The sequence below is a fragment of the Hibiscus syriacus genome, unplaced genomic scaffold, assembly GCF_006381635.1.
Source record: "Hibiscus syriacus cultivar Baekdansim isolate YM2019G1 unplaced genomic scaffold, ASM638163v2 tig00110678_pilon, whole genome shotgun sequence".
Taxonomy (NCBI): Eukaryota; Viridiplantae; Streptophyta; class Magnoliopsida; order Malvales; family Malvaceae; genus Hibiscus; species Hibiscus syriacus.
This window is the reverse complement of record NW_024062822.1, coordinates 1470572-1493012: the sequence shown is the minus strand read 5'-3', so window position 1 is coordinate 1493012 and position 22441 is coordinate 1470572. Positions and strand designations below refer to the sequence as shown.

Here is a 22441-nt window from a genome sequence, read left to right as displayed (position 1 = left end):
TACTAGATTTAATAAAATATACTAAACTGAATAGAAAATGAATTTCGATTTCGTCATCTGGGTCGTCATTCTGCAATATTTTTTGATCAGTTCGCATACCGAGAGCATAAGATTTGTTTTAATAAAAAAAGGAAAATTTTCTATATGAAGAAAGGTCAAGGCCACCTTCCTCTCTCATCACCATCACCAACATCCTGAAGATTTAAATATGCAGAATCAATTAAGAAAGCAGATAACAAGAAAATCTCTCAACTCACTTCATCAATATTTCATTCATAATGACCAAATATATATACTATTAGCGTGGAATGAGGGATTGCTGGAAGATTTTTTTTTATTTTACTTTTTTTTTTGTTATATGTAGATTCATGAAATTTTTGGTAGAAGCATATGCAAACCCTAAAACCAAACAGTTAATATTCTGTCAAACTAATAGATATTAATTTAAGGGTGCGTTTGGTTCACGGAATGTAAGATTACCAGTGGGAATAAAAGATTACCAGGGAATAGGATTACTGGGAATGTTGTATTTTGTGTTTGGTTGATTTAGCAGGAATGTAAGATTACCGTGTTTGGTTAAAGGAATAAAAGATTATTGGAATATATATTTTACCAAATTGTTCTTATTATATATTTTGTATAATATTACAAATTGTAAAATATTTATATATTTTCTTTAAAAAATTAAATTTATAATATTTATATAAATATTTTTACAAAATTAAAAATATAAAAAAGGTTTAATGAAAGGGTAAATTTTTTTTAATCTCTGAACTTCATATAAAATTTTAATTATAGAATTTTTTTTGTAAATCTAAAATAATTTAAGGATAAATTTATAATTTAACCTTCGTAGAATTTTTATTATTTAATGATAGAAGAAGGATATTTTTGAAAAAATAATAAAAATTTAAGGGTATTTTAGTTCAAAACGCCGGTAATGTTACAATATCTAAGGGAAGGGAGGTAATGACATTCCCGGTAATATACCATAAAAATCTACTATTGATAATAAAATATTATCGAGAATGAAATTTCCGACCAACCAAACATGGGAAACACCCCTAAGAGACTTGTAATCACTGGGTTTATACTTTTTTACATTTATTAAAAAACGAAAAGTGGAAACAATTTGTTAACTTCAAAGTAATAATAATATTAATAGCTGGTAAAGTGTATACATATATAGAGTTAAACAAATCCTGTTGGCAAAATTCACGTAGCTGAAGAAACATTATTATTTATAAGCATCAGTTTTAGGTTTAATGTCAGAATTAGGGCTGTTTATGGAAGATTAATCCTACTGTTTAGTCTAAATAGTCGATTAATTGTTATATCGGTTATGAGATTTTTTTAACCGTAACCTAATCATTAAGATTATTTGTCAATTTTTTTTATAATTCATACCACAAAAAAATAGCACTTAACACATATTTACATCGATGTAAGTATGTACATTCCCAAAATCTTAGTACCTAACAATAAACACATAATTATATTGTTGTAAGTATATTTCTATATTTTCAAAGAAATAAAAAATAAAAAAATAATTATATTAAGTTATTTGTATACAAATTTATTAAATATATATATAAATTATAAATAATAGAAACTTATATCAAGTTATTTGTGTAAAAATATAATAAATTAGAAATATAATTATAAATTTAATTTATTAATGGTTAACCGTTTATCAAAATTTCTAACCATAACTTTAACTGTTAATCGTCATTTTTAACGATTCAATTAATTTATTTGTTATATATAATGGTTATACCGATTAACGGTTATTATTAGTGATTTTGAATTTTTTTTGAACATCCTTAGTCAAAATGTCAATCATATATCTGCATGTGATGAATGGCGAGGTGACTGCTGCAACATTTATACACATCAAATGGGTCCATTGATAAGCAAACGGTAACCCTTTAGGCGTTATTATATTAAAAATCTCTAATAATTATTTCTTTTAAGAATAATCTTTTAGTAGATTAATTATAAAAATAACCCCTAAACTGTCACATAAAATAATCTAGCATTTTAGAAAAAAGCGATGTCATATTTTACATTTTACGAAAAATAAATTTCATATATCTATTATTGTATTTATCTAATATTAAATTATTTTATCTAAAAAAATTAATGGGTATCACGTCCTATAAAACGCGAGATACATTAAAAGCGTTTTACAACGTGAGGTGATCCTACATAAACAGTTTAAGAGTTATTTTTCTAATAAATCTATTAAGGGGTTCTTAAAAAAATAATGGGGTTTTTAATTTAATAACGCCTCCCCTTCAACCTCTTTCACCCCTTGCTACTCTCCCTTTCTTTTTAAGATACATCCAACGGAGTTAGTATCCTAACCCAAATGATATAAAGTTTAATTAATTATAAAAATTAAATATGTTTAATTATAAACAATGAGAAAAATAAAATCAAAATAAATTAAAATTAAGATTTCTAATTAAGATTTACTCATATGTTTTTCAATTATAAAAAATAGAAGGGCAGTGGCTACATCAGATTATTGTTACTTTTCCTTTATTTTTTTTACATGAATTTGTCTTTAACCAAATAGATAAATAAATTTGTTAGAAATTATAATTTAAATTTTATTTAATTTAATTCAAATAAATTATAATGTGATTAAAAATTAAAATCAAGAGAAAAATATAAAATTTATGATAGATATGAATAATTTTCAATCTGACTATAGTGATTTTTCTCTCCTTAATTTATCGTACATATGTGTGTTATTCATATATACGCAATATCTAAGATTAGTGAGTTTTTCATGTCTTCCTTTAAATATTATCATCGGTTGTAAACTTGTAGTAAATTTTCTTCTTCTTCTTGGGTTTTTTCATTATTTTATATATGTGTTTTAATATTGATTTATTATCATTTATTTTGTATAATCTTTAATAAAATTTAAATATATACGAATATAAATAAACAATGATTTAATTAACTAAATATTAAAGTTCGAGTCTCAATTATAATTTTATTTAATTGGTGATTTATATATATCACATTTTATTTATATATTTTTAATAATATGAGATAAATATAAGATAATTTTTGTTAATCATTTATTATTAAATGTTAATACTCTTAATATTTCTTATGATTAAAATAAAAATCTCAAAAAATAATAATTTCATTTCTACCGACATCATTTGATTCGTGATATTTAATTACATAGAAAGAAAGGTTTAAGTAATGGAAAAGTAGGGAAAAATGAAGTATCCACGCGCCCAGGTAAAGAGTGGATAAATTTCATAAACAAATGCAAGAAGGAACGAAGTCCGAGGATTCTGACACTGTAGCACCTTAAATACCAAAGAGTAAATTCTCACACACACGAAATACTGCCAAATCTTCAGTCTTCTTTTAATTAACCTTACAATTTTCCCCCTCTTTTTTTCATTTCAAAAAGTGAGAAATATAAAATTTGTCACTAAAATATAAAAAAATAAAAATATGTTGAGAGAAAAAAAATATATGATTCTATCTTATAAATACTTTCAAAATTCACTCTTTCTTTATAGATGAAAATGTTTAAATATAACAATTTAACATTTACATATAATTTATTTCGAGCATCAATTTTTAATTTATTAACATCAAAACTTCAAGATAATAAATCCATGCTAGAAGCCATGGGAAATCGAGATATGTTTAGGAAAATAAGGTAAGATTCACAGAAGGCTTGTACCCCACACTGCTCCCAATGATCCATAGTTTGATCCTAACATCGATATATATGAAAGAGAGAAATAAAGGAGAATGAACCAAAAAGTTCAATGTGGTCAAAATATGAGGACAAACGAAGTATTTAGAAAATTAAACAAACATAATTACAGTCTTAGTCATAATCACAATCTGGAATTTAATTATTCTAGATTCAACATAAAAATGATTAAACAAAATTAAAACAGTTGTAGCACGTAATGTAAGACACACACCTTAAATCGTAGTATAACAATAAATATACTACCATGCAAAGACTTTTGTGGTCGGAATCTTGAGTCAAAGGCTTAGAGGGGAGAGGCCACACCATTTTAGAAAAGCTAACTAAATTAATAATCGTAAAATTTGAAACGAAACAATAAGGTAGAAGATGAATTTGTTCTCTTTGTATTTTTTTGTCAATATATAGGGTTTAAGAAAAATAAAAATACTTTATAGATTGATAAAATCAAATTCAATTAAAATAAAGATAGAGATAGAACTTGAATTCTAAGGCTCACAAAAAAAAACAGATTTAATAGGAATGCTTTAGTAAAAAAATTGGGGTGTGACAACATGATTGCTCACTTATGTTTGTATTTTGTTAACTTTTCTTTACTGATTTCAAAACACATAATATATTGTCACTTTCGTTTTTATTTAATTAAAATGTGGCACCATGAGTTTACTGTCATTAACGCTTAATAGATTTAACTTGGTACTTAAATATTTTGGTATGATCATATTTTTTTGTTGTTGGAAAAAGCGGGTCTCGTCAAAAACTCTTCTACCAACACAAGGTTGGAGTCCTATAAGGGGAAAAAGTGCTCTCCAATCGATTAACCACAAAAACCATATCATTTTTTACATCAGCCTCAATGAAATCGGGATAATCAGTATCAAAGAATAAAACAACATGATGCAAGAGAGCTCGCCTAGCTAAAACATGAGCCATTTTGTTGGCTTCCTTACGAATATAAACCACGTTGCAACTAATGAGCTAGGTAGATATAATCATACATTTGGTCTTTCTTAATTACATATTCTATCAATTTAGTCATATTTTTAATAAATTAAAGAGTTAACAACATGATTGATCACTCATGTTTGTATTTTGTTCACTTTTTCTCACTTATTTAAAAAAACATAATATATGATCACTTTCATTTTTATTTAATTAATATATGGTCGTCGCAAGTTAGCTGCCATTAACAATCAACATATATGTGATGTGATATTTTGGTATAATCATATATATGATCCATGTTATTTTCATATTTTGTCAATTTATTCATATGTTAAATGAATTAAAATAAATTTAATCATCTAATTGAATGATGTCATATGTCACCATTCGATTGAATGATTAACTTTATTTTATTTTAATTTAATATATTTATTTTCCACCAATCCCTCTAGTTGAAAGAAAACAAAGTAAAGCAAATTGGGACCAAAGAAATTCAAACTTGGCTCACTTAAGAAATCAAGCATGTACCCAACCATTGAGCCAATATCAATGCTTCGTCTAAAATAGATAACAAGATATATATATTTTTATATCTTAGTGTATAAATACTTAACTTTAATTCATAATATTTTTTATATATTAACTTTAAAAATAATTTTTATATTAACTTATTAAATATATTTTATTATTAACTTAATTTAAAAAAATTAATTTTATTTTGATTTAAAAATATATATTTTATGTTAAAAAATGAAGTTAATATAAAAATAAAATATATTTAATAATTTAAAGTAACATGTTAATATATTTAATTAATTAATATAAAATATATACTTTGACAAATTAAAATAATAATAAAATATATTTCTAAAAGTTTAGATAGGAATAAAATATATATTTTTAAATTAAAATATTTTAAAATTATGTTAATAATAAAATATATTTAATAAATTAATATAAAAATATTTCTTAAATTTAATATATATAAAATATTATAAATTTAAGTTAAGTAGTTAGACATTACGGTACAAAATATATATTTTATTGTCTATTTTAGACCGAACATTGATCTTGGCTCAAAGGTTGAGTACCTGCTTGGTTTTCCAATAGATCTTTGTTTGAATCCCTGTAGTACTAATTTGCTTTGCTTTCTTTTAACTAGAAGGTGACACGTGTCATCCTCTGATTGGTGAAAAATAAATATAATAAATTAAAATAAATTAATCCTCTTATCGAATGGTGACATGTGACATGAAACGTGGCACCAGTGACATGTGACATCGAGGATTGAATTTATTTTGATTTATTAAAAGTAAACTAAATTGAGAGAATATATAAATAACACGATTAAATTTGTTATTTTCTCAAAATATTTATGACATGTCACCTATTCTGTTAACGAAAGTTAACCCGTGGTGACTACATTTTAATTAAATAAAAATAAAATTAACTACATTTTAATTAAATAAAAATAAAATTGATCTTATTAATTAAATAAAATTAAAAGTGATCATATATTATATTTTTTGAAATTAATGAAAAAAAATGAACAAAATACAAATATAAATGATGAATAATGTAATTAACTATTTTACAAGCCGTCCTCCGTATAGGAGAGGGGTTATTCCTATTCTTCAGAATAGTGCTACTTCCAGCATATATTATAATTAGCTGATTCTATTTCATATGTAATGGGATAAGGGGAGGTAGGATAGTAGACTATTCTCAACGTCAGGTTGAGAGTAACTTCCGTGAAAAACCTCCGATAGTCAGAATTATAAATTGTCTATCGTGAAACTCGATCACACGACTACGAAACTAAGAGCCTTACATTCTTACCAACTGAGTTGGACGGTCTATTCTACTTCCCGCTTATATTGCCATTAGAAATTATTGACTTTCATTTAACAGCCTCCACAGGAGTTTCATCATACAAACCACTTATTATTCGGTTTGAATGCTTTCGAACCTAGCCACACTAGCTTTTTTAGAGCCTCGAACCTTATCTCATTCTAAAATAGTATCAATTTTATTTTTAATATTGTACATATATTTTTCCCCAATAAACAAACACAATTTCTAAAGTTGATTCCTCCCATGAAAATGTTTAGGTTGAATTATGCATTTAGTGTCTAAACTATTAATTTAATTTAGTTTATTGTAGTACTTGAACTTTTATTTTTTAATCATACATAATGTTTAGTTTTTATTTTATTTTAATACCCACCACTAAAAACTTAACTCATTTATTACATTAACTATTAGTTTTGGTCCGTTTTAATACTTAAAATTCTATTTTTTTCCTTCAAAATCTAACATTAAATTTTAAACTATGATACTAAAATGAAATAAAAATTAAATTTTAGGTATATTTTTAAAAAATGAAAGTTTAGATATTAAATGAATAAAAAATTAATAGTTTAAATATTAAATTTGTAATTTATCTAAATGTATAAATTGGGAGTGTGATTGGGACTTGACAATGAAGGCATTGGTCTATGTTATATGCAACACTCATTTTTCTAGCATAGGAAAAAAAAAGGGAAATACAATAATAATTTGGGTGGTGATAAGTGTTAGATCGCTTTCATCACTCACTCGGGCCAACTACTCCTTTGGGTTTTTTTTTCCCCTTTATAGGACGTTGTTTGGTTTGATTCCTCTCTCTCTCTAAATCCATTTTGTTCTCAAATTATTTTGTGATATCAAACTTTTTTTTTTTATAATTTCAACATATTAAATAGATGGACATTAAATCTATTTTTGTGATAATAAAATAAACTAACCAACAAATATCAGATATGATAATAAAATATACTATATTTTCAGTAAAATAAATAATTTTAAAATTTTAAAAACAAATTTGTAAATAAATTACTTATAAATCTCATATAAACATAAAAATATAAAAAATCTTTTACTAATATACCAAATAATATTTGAGATGATGAAAATTTATGGATTAAAAAAATTATGGAAGAGTAGCTTGTTATTGCCACGTGTAACAGGTTAAACAGCTGAAACAATGAATGATCTTTTCCCCAACCAATAATACAAAGAAACACAGATGATGTGAGAAAAAGAGTTCACTGGTTACTGCTTGTTTAGCCTGGTCTAGGTTTAATATTAGGGTAAACTACTCTAATTATCACTAATGTTTGGGTAATTTTTTTCACCATTGATGTTTAAAAAATTACAAATCGGTCATTGATATTATCGTTTGTTACAAATTGGTCACTCACCATTAACAGGCGTGACAGAAAACACACGTAGGCTGTTAAAAGCAGTTAACAGGCTTACTTGGATGATATAATTACACAAATAATCCATATTATTTATATATTCTGTCAATTTGATCCTAATTTTAATAAATTAAAAATATATTTATTTTTATACAAAATAATTAAATGTTTACGTCCAACGACTTTATTTTTTTTTTAAATTAGCTATAAAAATTAAAAAAAAATAACTTTTTTTAATGTTAGAGTAAACTACTTTTAAACTTACTCAAGATTCATCATTAATGTTTTTTTTTTCACTTCATTTTTTTCTTCCCCAAACTTTTTTTCACTCGGTGTATAATTTTTTTAAAAAAATAATTTTATTAAGTCTTTTATTTTCTGAAGAGTCTTATAATTTAATTTGTCATTAAATATTTTAAATTAATTTTTATCACAACATAAATTGTAAATTTAATTATTATTATTATTATTGATATGATGAAAAATGGGTGATATATGACAGATAATGCATGTGGGAAATTTCCCCCCCAAAGTAATCCTCTTTGCTTATTATTTTCCCAAATGGGGTGATATATACAGTGAAATCATGAATTGCTTAGATTTCTCGACACCTTCAATGGAAACAAAATGGCTTTGGATTTCTAGGCGTCTTTAGGTTTAGGGCAATACCATGAATATCTTGGATTTCTCGGCGCCTTCAATGGTTCTCGGCGCATTTTTCCCATTGATAAATACCCAAAGCATCCACCTTACTATAATGAAAATAATGCCAAGGAAATTAGATCTTCGGATGATCACAATTATGCTATTAGTTCACTATCCGATTCAGAATAAATTAATATATAATAGATGGTTAGTTAAAATTTGATTATAAAATGATGGAAAATTCAACATATTGGTTATTTATTATCTCTGTTCTAATACTAAAGACACCTAGAAATCAAATTGTCCTAAACCTAAAGACGCCTAGAAATCCAAAGCCATTTTGTTTCCATTGAAGGTGTCGAGAAATCTAAGCAATTCATGGTTTCACTGTATATATCACCCCATTTGGGGAAATAATAAGCAAAGAGGATTACTTTGGGGGGGGGGGAATTCCCACATGCATTCTGGGCATTTTTGCCAATGAAAAATTAATAAGCACATAGGTCGTAAAATTGTTTAGGAAATTGACAGAACTTCATCCGAAGTGACTCGTGATGATATCAACGGTAAATATTCCGAGAGTTTTGTAGATTGGGTAACTAATGGAGATTTGCTTCTTCCGATAATCGTCAAGTCAAACTAGTTCGTTATAGATTCGTGATAGAATTCATTTCAACCACAAGAAGAAACAAATTGAATCCATCCGAAGGATGGATTCAAGATAATAAAAATAAATCGGCTGAAGGTCTGGCTTCTTCCCGAGGAAAAGCAAAATTTTAGCTCGTGTTATATCTGATGATACGATCGCATTTGCTTTAATCACGATGAATTCATTAGGTGGTGTAAATTGGTGCCTATGGCTAATTCATTTTGGAGCCCCGATTGCCTCTATATGCAAAAAAGCCATAGGGATTTCAATTTCTAATGCTTGTAAATATTTCATAAATAGATTTATGCCGTCTTATTGAGAGCCCCTTAACATTATTTAGTATTCATGTATTTTCTCGTGTTTCGATATAACATCTTTTTGGGAAATACATAAATGTGCATTCTCAAATTTATCATTTCATGTTATGGAACTTTTGTCTGATATATTATTATTAGCTTGAATATTGGAATTTTATATTTTCATATCACTTCAAGTAATATTAAATTAAAATTTTGGACAAAAATTTACTCAGAAATTAAGTTTTTTTCTTGAATCATGGAAGAGGGAGGGGTTTCAAAACAATTTCATGACCTATGTACTTATTAATTTTTCATCATATCAATAATAATAATAATAATTAAATTTACAGTTTATGTTGTGATAAAATTTAATTTAAAATATTTAATGAAAAATTAAATTATAAGACTGTTCAGAAAATGAAAGACTTAATAAAATTAATTTTTAAAAATTTTATGCACCGAGTGAAATTTTTTTCTTTACAAATAAGATTTTAATATTAGTATTTATTTAAAAAATAAAAAAAAGTTTGGGGAAGAAAAAAATGAAGTAAAAAAAAAATTATTGACGAGTCTTGGGTAAGTTTAAAAGTAGTTTACCTTAACATTAAAAAAACGTTAATTTTTTTATTTTTATAACTAATTTTAAAATTTTGATTTCCTTTTTTTAAAGTCGTTCTTTTGTCTGTTAAAGTTGTTTGACACTTCATTATTTTGTACGTTAAAGCCATCATATAAGCTTCATTATTTTGTACCCTAACATTAAAGTCGTTTGACGTTATTGATCTCTTCTTCTATTTTCTTTATAGGAGGTCTTCTGCTATACTCACCTCATTCATTTTTTTCCTTGCTTAATGGTCGTTTCCACCATCACCCCGGCCATAACCAAATCAGAGAAGTTTCTGGACATAATGGCAACTAAATGCCCGAAGTAAGGGGCTTTCAAGGTATGTACCACGAGCTTCCTTGTTTTTTTTATCCAAGGGCGGATGAACTTGCACATCCAAATCCCTCTATCGTTGTGCATATTGGCAAAAACTTTCATTATGTTTCTTTTCCATTCCCTGTAGCATAACACGATCCGGCCTCATATTGTTTACGTGCATATATTGTTCCAAGAATAACTTGGCGAGATCTTTCCATGTCCGGATGTGCGAGCGGTTCAATTGATTGTACCACCTGATAGCTGAACCGACCAAACTCTCCTGGAAGCAGTGAATCAAGAGTTGGTCATTCCCTATGTATCCTGTCATCTTTCGACAGAACATGATAATGTGAGCTGAAGGGAAACTGTTCCTATCGAACTTTTCGAAGTATGAGACTTTAAATTTTAGAGCAAGAATCAAATTTGGGACTAGGCTTAACTTCAAAGCATTAACTCCATAATAGTCGTTGTCCCCTTTAACCGTATTCATCTAGTCCTCCAACTGCTTGATCTTTTCCTCTATTTTGTTTGCCTTGTCATCTTCATCAAAATCCAGTATATGGTAGTCATCCGGATTATTCTGAGGATTGGATACAGAAGTCTGTACTTTTACAGTAGATGAGGCTTGTGCCAATGCGTGGGGTGGTATGTCTAGTGTTTGTTCCTTTTTCGATGAGACATTTTCTGTTAGTTAATGGGAATGTAAAGAAATAAAGAAAAAAATAAAAAATGCAAAGTATGTAAAAATGCATGATGCATGAAATTTTCGAGGCACTGATCCAAAAATATGTCTGTTATTATAAATAGTATTTATTGAGACAAAATTGTTATTTCTTAAGAGACTAAAAACAACTCAAAGGTACATTCTGACTAAGTCCTCTAGACCCCGAACGACTTCTAACAGGTTGGCAAGTCTTCTTCCTTAGTCTGTTACCAGTTGAATACCTTGTCAGACCACTCCAGTTTCTCTCGCCAAACCGTGTAAGTGATGTGCCGCTTTCTGTACTTGCTCTAAGAAGTCCCGAATAACTATATCTTTGGCTTTCACCCTTTGCTGAGCTTGCTCCCAACGAAAACGCCATTGAACTCCTCCATCAAAGGGAACTATCTGAAGCTCATTTGCTTGCTTCTTGAACTTGTCAACAATGGCCTCCAATTCAGCTATTATTTTTCCATCCTGTTATTGTTTCCTTTGAAGGGGCCTTTCCAGATCAGTAACCTTGGTCCTCAATCATTTGTTCTAGTGTTGGCTTTCTAACAAACGTCTCTGGGAAGTCTTTAACTGTTCTTTTAGTGTCTCATTTTCATCTTGTCTTTCGAATTTCTTTTTCAGGCTGTTGGCTTCACCTTTCCAATATTCAGAAGATCTTTTCAGACTGGAGTTGTTCTGAACTTGCTCCTAATACCCCTTTCTCAAATCTTCCAACTCAAAACAACTTTCTTTTGTTCATTTCTAGCTTGTTGCTCGATCCTTTTGAGTATCGATATCTAATTTCTATTGGAATCTTTCAACCTCTAGTTCCCTTAGCCTTTGTTTCAGCTTTTCTTTTTCAGCTTCGAATTCTTTCTTGCTATCTCTAATTTAGAGGGAACTGGTTTAAGATGCTCTTCATGGCTCGAGAATCTTCATGATTTGGTACGAGAATGGTGTCATTCTTCATTAGCTTCTACCATTCCAAATAATCTGGAGTAAGCATGTCTTCAATAGCCACTATATCCATACAAAATATTTTCTTCCATGACTCAGCTACATCTTTAACATTCTTCTTGTAGTTTTCCTCATGGTATACGAATTCTGATCCAAATATCCCATGTGTAGTTGGGACAAACTAACGTGCCCCATACTGTCGAAGTGCCAAAAGCGGAGAATATCTGACTCCTCCCCATAATCCAAGTAATATTATGATTCCTAAGTCTCCATATCGATAAAGGATGTCAATATGAGTTAACCAATGGGCTCTCCAAACAATGTCCTTATTTTGAAGGTGCGTGAATACCTTTACCCATTTTTCTTTCGGGATGTCTTATTGCCACTTTAGTGTAAGGAATTCCTCTAAAAGAGAGTAAGAGGTACTGAATCGACGATAAGAAATCTCATCAGTCTTTCAGAAGTGACTATGGATTCAGACCTAAATAAGATGTATGCACCCTATAAATCTTCTTCCCTCAGTTTTTCTGCAATGGTTTAGTGAACGAAAATTTTCAGCTAATATTACTGGCACAAGTTTCACTCTTTTAGGTAGTTGTTCGAACAATTCCACCACAGCCGTCTCGATGTATCCCAAAGTTTTTGGGAGGATAACCAAGCCGTAGAGACCTAGTGCAAAAGGACAATCACCTTCCATTCATCTGGATGATTCTTCATTAATTGCTAGATATGGGTTCAAGTAATTCTTTCTCATTTACCTTTGTGTTAAATCCAGTCAGTTACCCACTTTTCATCTACCCTGTAACCTTTGCCAACCCATTCTTGAAAGGATGACTTTGGATATACTTGGTGTAGAACCGATCAATTATGATTCCTTTATAATGTAGTAAAGTGGTATATTCTTTAATTATGGGCACCATGTCTTATTGATTGAATGTAAAACAACTGTACCTAAGATTCCAAAATTGTACTAAGGCTCGAATTAGGGGCTCATCTATCTTTACATAGAGTAGAAGCGTGATATCACCATACCACTGACAAAATCTTTGTTTCTGGTCGCTTTTTCAGCTGTCCCAAATGCTCTACAATTCTTGAACATCGCTCTGTTTAAGGCTGATAGAAGCATAACCAACCAGATCTGACACATAGTTACATTGCAGACTGTCTCCCTTTTTTTCCGAGTCTTGTCTGACCATAACCGAACCTCTTCATTTTCACCTCTTGCATTACAACCCCTTTGTCCATTAATATTGATTATTTGTGTTTAACGAACACTTTTTATGGATCAACACCTCTTTAAATGATGTAAATGGAGAAAAAAAATAAAAGAAAACAACAAATAAGAAGGAAACAAGTTAGTAAGATGATAATAATAATAAAAATGAAAATAAAAATTCCTACCCCATATGATATCTACCCTACATGTTTTTATTCTTACCCGGACATGATTTCTATCCCGCATGTTAATTTTTGAGCAAGTCTTAACCGCATATATTTCTAGTTCGCATGCCTTGAACAGAAAATAGAACATGAAATAACTCAAGCATCTTAGGTTTTAAAATGGAGTTTCGGGGTGAGTTCTAACTCCTTGTAGTCTCCTGGTTTAGATTCTAAAAAAAGGTACCCGAGTTCTCCTTGTTGGTGCCCCATTGACCTTGCCAGACCCTCAATCCTAAACCCATTACAAGCTTATATATACCAAGTTAAACTCGAGAGGACACATTCCCTTATGTCTGTACGAAGAATAAATTCACACGAAGACATAAGGTATATGCATCCCGAAGGTTACTTGCTAGGCATGTACGGAGAATAAATTCCCACGAATGCGTCGTTTTCACCTCCACTTACGAAAAGGTTTGAAGCTCGGGTATAGAGCCTGAAAGAAATTTTGAAAAGTTGAAATCATTAAAAACATCAGTACAATTATTTATTTGAAAAAAATAATCAAAAATAAATATTAAGGATCAAATAGATAAATTAAAATTTAAACTCACAATTTTTACTTAAGAAGATAACCGAAAATTAATTTTGGCCTAACCCACTTACCTGTACCCAGCAGAGTGCCAAGTTGTTGTAACTATCCATCGGGTGGGCTCAAAATCGGGGTTTGACTTAAATAAAACATGTTAGAGCCACTACTGATCATTTATTTTTAAAATTAGGTTGACCAGACACCTTAATTTATCATCTTACCTAATATGCTTTTTACCAAAAATTTGTTGGATTCAGGAGTCGATTACCGCCAAGGAAGGATTATCACCCTTGTACTACCCTTTCGGTACCAATTTAATTTTTCGGTTGTCTTAATTGTGAAAATTAATAGTTAAATTAAAATTTAAAAGTTTGATCCGAACTACTTACCATTGAAGGATTTGAAATTGACCTGAAAAATATAAATCAAATTAGTTTTAAATATTAAAGTAAGACAAAATTAAATTAAGAAATATAAAGTAAAATAAAACTTTAAATTAAAAGGATTTCAATGCAACAAATTTAAAATTGAGGATCAAATTGATATTATTTGAAAGCACTAAGAAAAATAAAAAGTTAGGAAGGGTTAATTTGCAAAAATATAAAAAAATTGAACAGGGATTAAATTGAATAAATTCAAAATTCAAGGAAAATTTATAACATATGACCAAAATGAATTACACATCAAACGATCAGGGACTGCATAAATAATTAAACTATTTCATAATTGTAACCTAGTCCCCCTATAAATACCCTTAAAATCACAAAAATATTCATTTTATATCATCTTACAAAAAAAAACCTCCCCAAAACACTCTCAACTAAAACCCAATCGGCCTAGAGCCAGTCACTCTCCGATGATCCACTTCGCCGCTCGGCCGCTGCACCGGTGGCCAGAAAAACCCAAATTCCACACAAATGTTCCTCCCAACCCCTTGAACACAAAACCAAAGCTCGACTGCCCAAAATAAGACTGAATCGACGTAGATCTAAGTTCTAAGGTTTCAATTTTTATCGTTTTCCGGCGAGCCCTTTTGACTTCTGACAGTCGTTTCCTTCCCGAGCCAAGACCAACGATGCGTTTGCCTTTATGCTTGTGTGAATGTTTGGCTTGGTTGTTTTCGGTTTTGGCCAAATATAGTTTATTTTCAGTAGTTTGTAGTTCTGATGATAATGTTTTGCTTTTCTTTGTGATTATTGTTATTTTTCTTCAGTTTTTCCTCTCTATTTTGCTCGGATTCCTTGGCTTGCTCTATGTGTTTGTTGTTGTGTTAGGCGTGGTATTTATATAGCCCCCTGATGGGGTTGTTGCCGACTTTGACGGGGTTATTTCCCTCGTCTCTAATTTATTCAGACTAACCATCGTTCGTGTGGCTAGAAATCCCAGGATGGTGCAGTCTCGGGTTGCTTGGCCGGGAATCTCGGCCGGTTACTGATGCGTGTCCTTCACGCGTGCTGCTTGCTTCCTCTTATGCGTGCCCTTTTGCTTATGTGTGGAAACCCTAATTCGATTTGAGCTGGGCCAGGCCTTCTAACCGGGCCTGCTTTGTTGGGCGAGGCTAGCATGACTCGGTTGAACTCCCTTGCTGGACCGTTTGGACTTGAACTGGAAAACCAAAAAAATAATAATAATAATAATAAGCTTAAAAAACTATATAATATATTATATTTTCGAAATCATATAATATGTTTTCAAATATATATATATATATATTACATATGTTTTTCAAAAACTATATATATTATATATTTTCAAAATTATATAAAAATATGTTTATAAAAACTATATTATATATGTTTTCCAAAAACCATTTTTTTAAAAAACTATATGTTATATATTTTCAAAAACCGTTTTAAAAAACTATATATTATATGTTTTTAAAATACGTTTTCAAAGACTATATTATATATATATATGTTAAAAAAAACAATTTTTAAGAAAACTATATATTATACGTTTTTAAATTCGTGTTTTCAAAAACTATACTATATATTTTCAAAATTTATATATATTATATATTTTGAAATTATTATATAATATCATATATGCTATACAATGTAATAAAGACCTCGAACAAAAATAAATGTCTACAGCATGGAAGAAAACGGTGTTGCAGACTTTCTAGCAAAAGTCGTGGTGAAGCTATTGGAGTTGTTGAGTTTCTGGAGCCTCCAAGGGAGATGCAGGCTATTCTGCAAAAACATCTACTGGTTTCTCTTTTCGTCATTTATGTATTAGCAAAAAAAGAAAAGAAAGATATTTATAGTAGTCAATATCTATGGAGTATATTGGTAAAAGTTCTATAATTTCATGTTTGTTATCATTCAAAAATTTTCATGAGTATTGTAATTATATTAATTTTATAAAATTTATTTATTAAATTTTAATACATTAAAACTTAGTCTTAAATAATTTTAATATATGTATTATATATCTAGGCCGTATAATTAGCATGCGGAAAACAACAATTTACAATTTGGGGACAAAGAAAGGTTTATACGAGTTCCCGTGTTAAGAAAGAAAAGACTTTGCTTTTCAATCTCCAAATGGGTGGCTCTCAGTTTTCACTATAAAAGCAGCTCACCATGCACAATAGAAACCTTGGGAATCCTAATCGAATCACATTAGTCGGTCTGTCATGTTTTGAAATTGATATGGTTAAATATTTTTTAAATATTCAATGTGATTATAAGATATTATTTATTTAGAATTTTTCCAACCATCAATAATATATACAAATACATACATAATTGTTCGAATCTATATCTTTTAAGGAGACTAATATTTTCTTTTACTACCGAAATCATTCAAAATATAAAATTTATTCTGATTAAGACTTTACGGAATTATTTTTGATATATTTTTTAGATGATTATAAATAATTTAGGGATTGTATTGTTTGTTACCTAAAAGCATCATTTGTATATTACGAAATTTGGAATGAAGCTTTTCCTTAAAGGAAGAATCTTTATGATCAAACCGAAGTTTGTCCTTGCCAACCATTTGATTATAGTATTTATTTATCAAATGCCAAATCGAGCATTTTGACTTTAAATTAGCTTTGTCTTCCATGAACCAGTTTCCTTGAAGCCATGAAAGGCCCAAATGATAAAGCAAGTTGCCACTTGTACAAAGGAATAACACATTCTTCCATCTGTATACACACAACACAGTTCTGAACCCTAAAATATATTCTATGCGTTATCAGACATTCTGCCTCGTATACTTAAAAGTTAGGCCGAATGTTAAAACAATGTAGGGTAGCATCTTTAAAACAAGAACCTATACCATTTCTAGTACTTCCCTTTTCTTCATCATCATTCTATGTTTGTATAATCTCATGTTTTGCCAAAGATACCATTTACAAGGAATCTCAAAAATAAAGTTAGGAGTGGATAGCAGAAACTGTCAATCCTGCCTGCATAACAATTGGCTGGATAAGGAATCCCGGGAACATAGAGGGCATTGAGAACTCATATTCATTTTCCAGAGACTGCCAGCATATGTCGTAGTCGGACAGTTGGAAGCAAATTGGAAGAGCATGTAAGGATAAGATCCTACCCATGGCATGTATTAGATCTACAAAGCAAAGAAAATAAATAATCAGCAGGATGTACTTATGTAAAATGGATCAAACTTTTCTGCCAAATGTGCTGTTTCTTCCTCGTTTAAAATGAGAATAAATTCTCGTTGAAAGATTAGAATGAAGAAATATATGCAACCAGGCACGAAAGTCGTTGAGGATGATAATTGTGGCAAAAGCACTCACATGATACTAAGCTCATATGCAAAGTGCTCCCATGTCAGGTGGCCCTCCATCAGATCTAGGAGATGCTGCAGATTTCGCAGATACTCCTTTCTTGCCTTGTTTCCGCTCCTTTTTACCCTTTCTGACCTCCGTTGTTTGGTTACTACACAGAAAAAGGTTCAGAAAAATAAGTGCTTAGAAACTTGACATGCAAGAAAAGCATCTAAACTAAGCACACAGAGGGAGAGATACTCAAGCTCCGATATCATGTGCTACAAAAGAATGTCCAGTACCGTTCCAGTGCTTAGTTGAAGTAATATAGCCAATACGTATTGCATTTAGCTTATATAGCATAAATCGACCCAAAAGCAAACTAGAGATTAGGTGGTATACACTATAAGTTTATTCAAGGACCTCCCTGATACAGATCCACAACAAGCCTTGTATTTTTTCTTTGATCCACATGGGCATAACTTGTTTCTTGGAATCTTTTGCAGTTCGGAAAGTTAAAGAAGGAAAAAGAGTGATAATCTTACTTTCAAACCATACATATAATTTTTTAAGATATTATTTTCATCACATCATTAAACCTTTTCATCCGGTTGAGAAGTGCTACCATCAAGGGTTTAGAGCCATCACTAGATGGACCCTGTTCCGTGGTCTTCTAGACAGTTTCTTCCTTATGTTGTTCATTGTTTCTGTTTTCATCATTACCTGGATACCATATTTAAGAATAGATAAGAACATCACATATGTCAAATCATAATCTCTTTAAACATCACAGAAAGAAAAAGCAAAGTGAAACCTCCCCAAATGTCAAGCAGGTATGAAGTAAAAATGAATCAGATTTCAGTGGTAATAAAGAAGATCTATCTACTGTTTTGAATCACTAAGAAACTAAAGGCAAAGCGACTTCAACATGAATTTCTACCAGTTAGTGCAGTTCCATTTGAAGTAAAAACATATATTTCCCAATCAACTCCGAAAATCTTCACAGGAGACAGATTCATAAATCCAATAAAGCTAGGATGGTCTTGAATAGGCCCAACGGAGAAAATTGTGTCCCCGCATGAATAGGATTTTCATATTTCATCTTGTAATGATCTTTCTAATCTCATCAACAGCTGTCTTAGTAAATAAAATACCTACATAAGATGTTATAAAAACAAAGTGGACATTTTCATTATAAAGAATAAAATGAAAAAGTAAAGTAGTGAGAACCCTAACAAAAATCTAGAATTAGCCTGTGTACTGACCGGCCATTACCATAAGAAACATTTGCATGACAAGAATGTGAATCATCCGCAGCTGCACCTTCTTCACCCCCTTGTTCTGCTATCAAAAATTCGATAGCTGCATCAACATCACCATCCACCTGTAGTAAAACCTGAAGAAGAGTACAAGTAAAGTTCGCGTAATGGAGGAGATTCAAGCATGCCATGATTCTTGAGCATGCAAAAAAGGGACTTGAGGCCGTAACTTAGAAATGACAGCTACACAGGAACAAAGACACCGTGTATATATATATATATATATATGCTAATTCATCACCTGTTCAACTTTATCAGCACTTTCACAGCCACTTCCAGCCATTACTAATTCGATTGATCCCGCATTGATACTGTCCTTACCAGCTGCCCCCTTTGTCTTAGTAACTGCAGTTTTTGCTTGATTAGATGATGCTGAGATATCAGCATCCACCTTTTGACAAACTAGTAGTTAGTAGACTATAGTTACCCATAATGACGTTCAAACTTAAAATCAGAATAACTTCAAGAACCAGCACAGTGAAAAATTCTAAAATAAAATCAAATCTTAATTACAATTGGAATTGCTGGCCCATTACAGGGGTGATCTTACACTATTGTAGTGTTCCTCGTCATGGTGTGATCTGAAAAACATTTGTATTTCGTACAGCAGAATTAGATACTATAGACAGCAATCAAAGAATGTGAAAGAAATGAGCAGTGCTTTCAATAAAGGAGCACTGTAACACTTACAAATGGATCATGCGAGTTGCTCTGTCATCAAAATTCTTTATGTACCAGCATGGTGACATGTTCTGTATACCATGCAAAGCGTGAGGGATGACTTCCATGATGTCCAAAGCTAACCATAGAGGGAGGAAAAGATAGGATCTTACCTGGTGTATGCATATATTTCTGCGAGTAACAAGAGAAGCTGCCTGCAGTTCCATATGTCCAGCCCATGTGCCATCCTTTCCCATGGATTGACATTATTCATCAAATGAGACATCATCCTCGATAAAGGGTTCAAACATTTCACGCTTTTTCTGTCAATATCAGATAAAAGTTTGGATTACCTACAACTTAGAACCTTCAATAAGAAGAAAAGATGGAAGAGGAATGGAGGGGAAAGAGAGAAAACGAGCAACATATCATAAGTCATCCAACCATCCAAACGAGAAACAAATTTTTTTAAATATCATCTGCGTAAAGGGAACAGCAAACGTCTGATTTACTATAATATATATAAATATATACATATTTCAACATTTGTTTCAACATTTCAATTATTTCACACATGAGGGATTTGCATGTGACCACTAGAGTTAACTGATAGAAAAATATATTATTCAACAATGAAAAAAAAATTGTGAAATTAGTTTGCATCAAGCCTTTTGAGGGGAAAAGAATCTAACTAACCTGATTTCTTTTTCTTGTTTCTGCACATGAATTAAGTGTAGCTAATAGTAACTCAGATTAAAAGTTCATATCCTTATCTTGCAATTTCAAGAGGCTATTGTGCTTGTACCAATCAGTTCTAATCATTGATAATAACGCATATGGAATACTCCTAGGTACAGGAACTAATAACATTAAACTAAACAAAAATAAATAACAGTACTTACAGATGGTTAACACATTTCTACTTACAGATGGCTAACACATTTCTAGTATCCAATGCAAACGTCTGAAAAGAGACTCAGAGATTCTTAGAAAGCTATAATGGAAAAAATAAGCAAGCTTTCATGTTGCTCTTCGTCACCTTCCAACTGATCAGCAAGGGCCCTGACAGCTAACACGAGTGAGCAACTTCAACAAAACCAACAAAAATGCACACCTTTATAATGACAATGATGTACCAAAAATCAGATATAAAGAACGTAAATGGCATGAATGCTACAAAATATATTATAAAAGTATTCAGAAAAGAATAGGGGGCAAAAAAATCGAATTAAAAGATACAAACCTGAAAAAACAATTACCATCTGCAGTAACTTTGATGATTTTTAGGCAATCGCATCAAGCTGGGAAAGAAACTGCGAGTAATCTGCCTGCTTTCCCTGCTTTTTTACCCATCCACCAAACAAATTTTGTTGAGTAATTTACGAGGATGAAACAATCAACCACGAAAAGCATAAACTGAACTATCATTCAGTTATTTGGCTGCTGTTTATATCAGTAGCATTCACAAATTGCACAACCCAAACCTATTTAAAGCACACAAAAAGTGCTATAAAAATGTTGATTTCATTGTCGTATGAGTCCCCTTGTATTACACATTTGATATCCAGAAGCAAAAATCAAGTGCATTATTCATCATATTTCCAATTGATCCATCAAAATCTTGATTTCAATAACAAAGTTGAACTTCATAGATACAAAGCTATACTATAAACTGAATTTAGAAAGCAGGAAAGAAAAGGAGTCAAATATCATATAAATAAACAGAAAACGAAGTAAAACTTACTTGGGGTTTGGGTTTGGCTTTTTGTTGTCTAGTTTTTACCATTGGTTCACCGGATTGTTGTTCTTCGATAAATTAATAGGATTTGTGTCTTCCCGATAAATGAGGAAACGAGGTGAAGAAGATGCCGGTGACATGGTTTCGAAACGACTCCCGACACTCGATGAAATTGCGGCGACACGGAGGTTCGGATTACTGCGAGTTAAGCCGCGATGAAGCTGATTGGGCTCACTGAGTTTCAAATCTGATTAGCTTTTCAATGACTATCGTTTTGAGCTTCTGCTTGGGCTTAAATGACTTGGGCTAATTAGAGATTTTAGCGCTAAAATTAATGTCTTAAAACTCGCACCATTTGTCCTTGTGGGTGAAAACATATATAAAGGTTTAATTTACAAATTAGCCTTTCAAGCACATCAGTGTTTCACTTTGCACCCAATATATTCATTTTCTGTTTTCTATTTTAGCCCTCAAAATATACCAATTTCCACTTTCATGAGCTAATAGAACTAATTTTATATAATTGTTGATTCCAATTGAAATTCCACGTATGAGTCAATCAGATGCACGGATCAAATGCAAGTAATCAATTAATTTACGGTCTAATTTTTTATAATATTGTGCAGTCCGAAAATTTTCTAGGTAAACAAACATCTAAACCAGGAAAGTGCACTCTTCTGGAAGATGTGCCAAAATAAAAAAGTTAAACAAAGAATGACTTACGAAACCTATACATTAATAAGAAGACGATGTGATTAGGCTTACTGTGGAAGGATGATACACGTATTTGAGCTTCTTAAAAACCACAATAAACGAGTAACCATTTCCTACCAACTAAAGCAAAGCTACCTTTTTCAAGTTGGCATTTAAATTACTTGAAGAAATACACAATTGTTTCCACTTAAA

At 30.5% G+C, this 22441-nt stretch overlaps 1 long non-coding RNA gene and 1 pseudogene across 2 annotated transcripts; both read right to left on the bottom strand.

Moving 5' to 3' along the window:
• Positions 1–17293: 17293 nt before the first annotated feature.
• LOC120138063 lies at positions 17294–18368 on the bottom strand. 2 transcript variants are annotated; one of them, XR_005517487.1, is made up of 3 exons: positions 18221–18368; positions 17849–17990; positions 17294–17658 (listed from the first exon to the last, which is right to left on the bottom strand). It is a non-coding gene; the product is annotated as an uncharacterized LOC120138063 (long non-coding RNA). The 2 variants fall into 2 exon arrangements; XR_005517486.1 differs by having other exon boundaries at positions 17298–17658; positions 17845–17990.
• A 43-nt stretch (positions 18369–18411) lies between these two features.
• Positions 18412–20054, bottom strand: LOC120138200 (annotated as a pseudogene).
• Positions 20055–22441: the final 2387 nt, after the last annotated feature.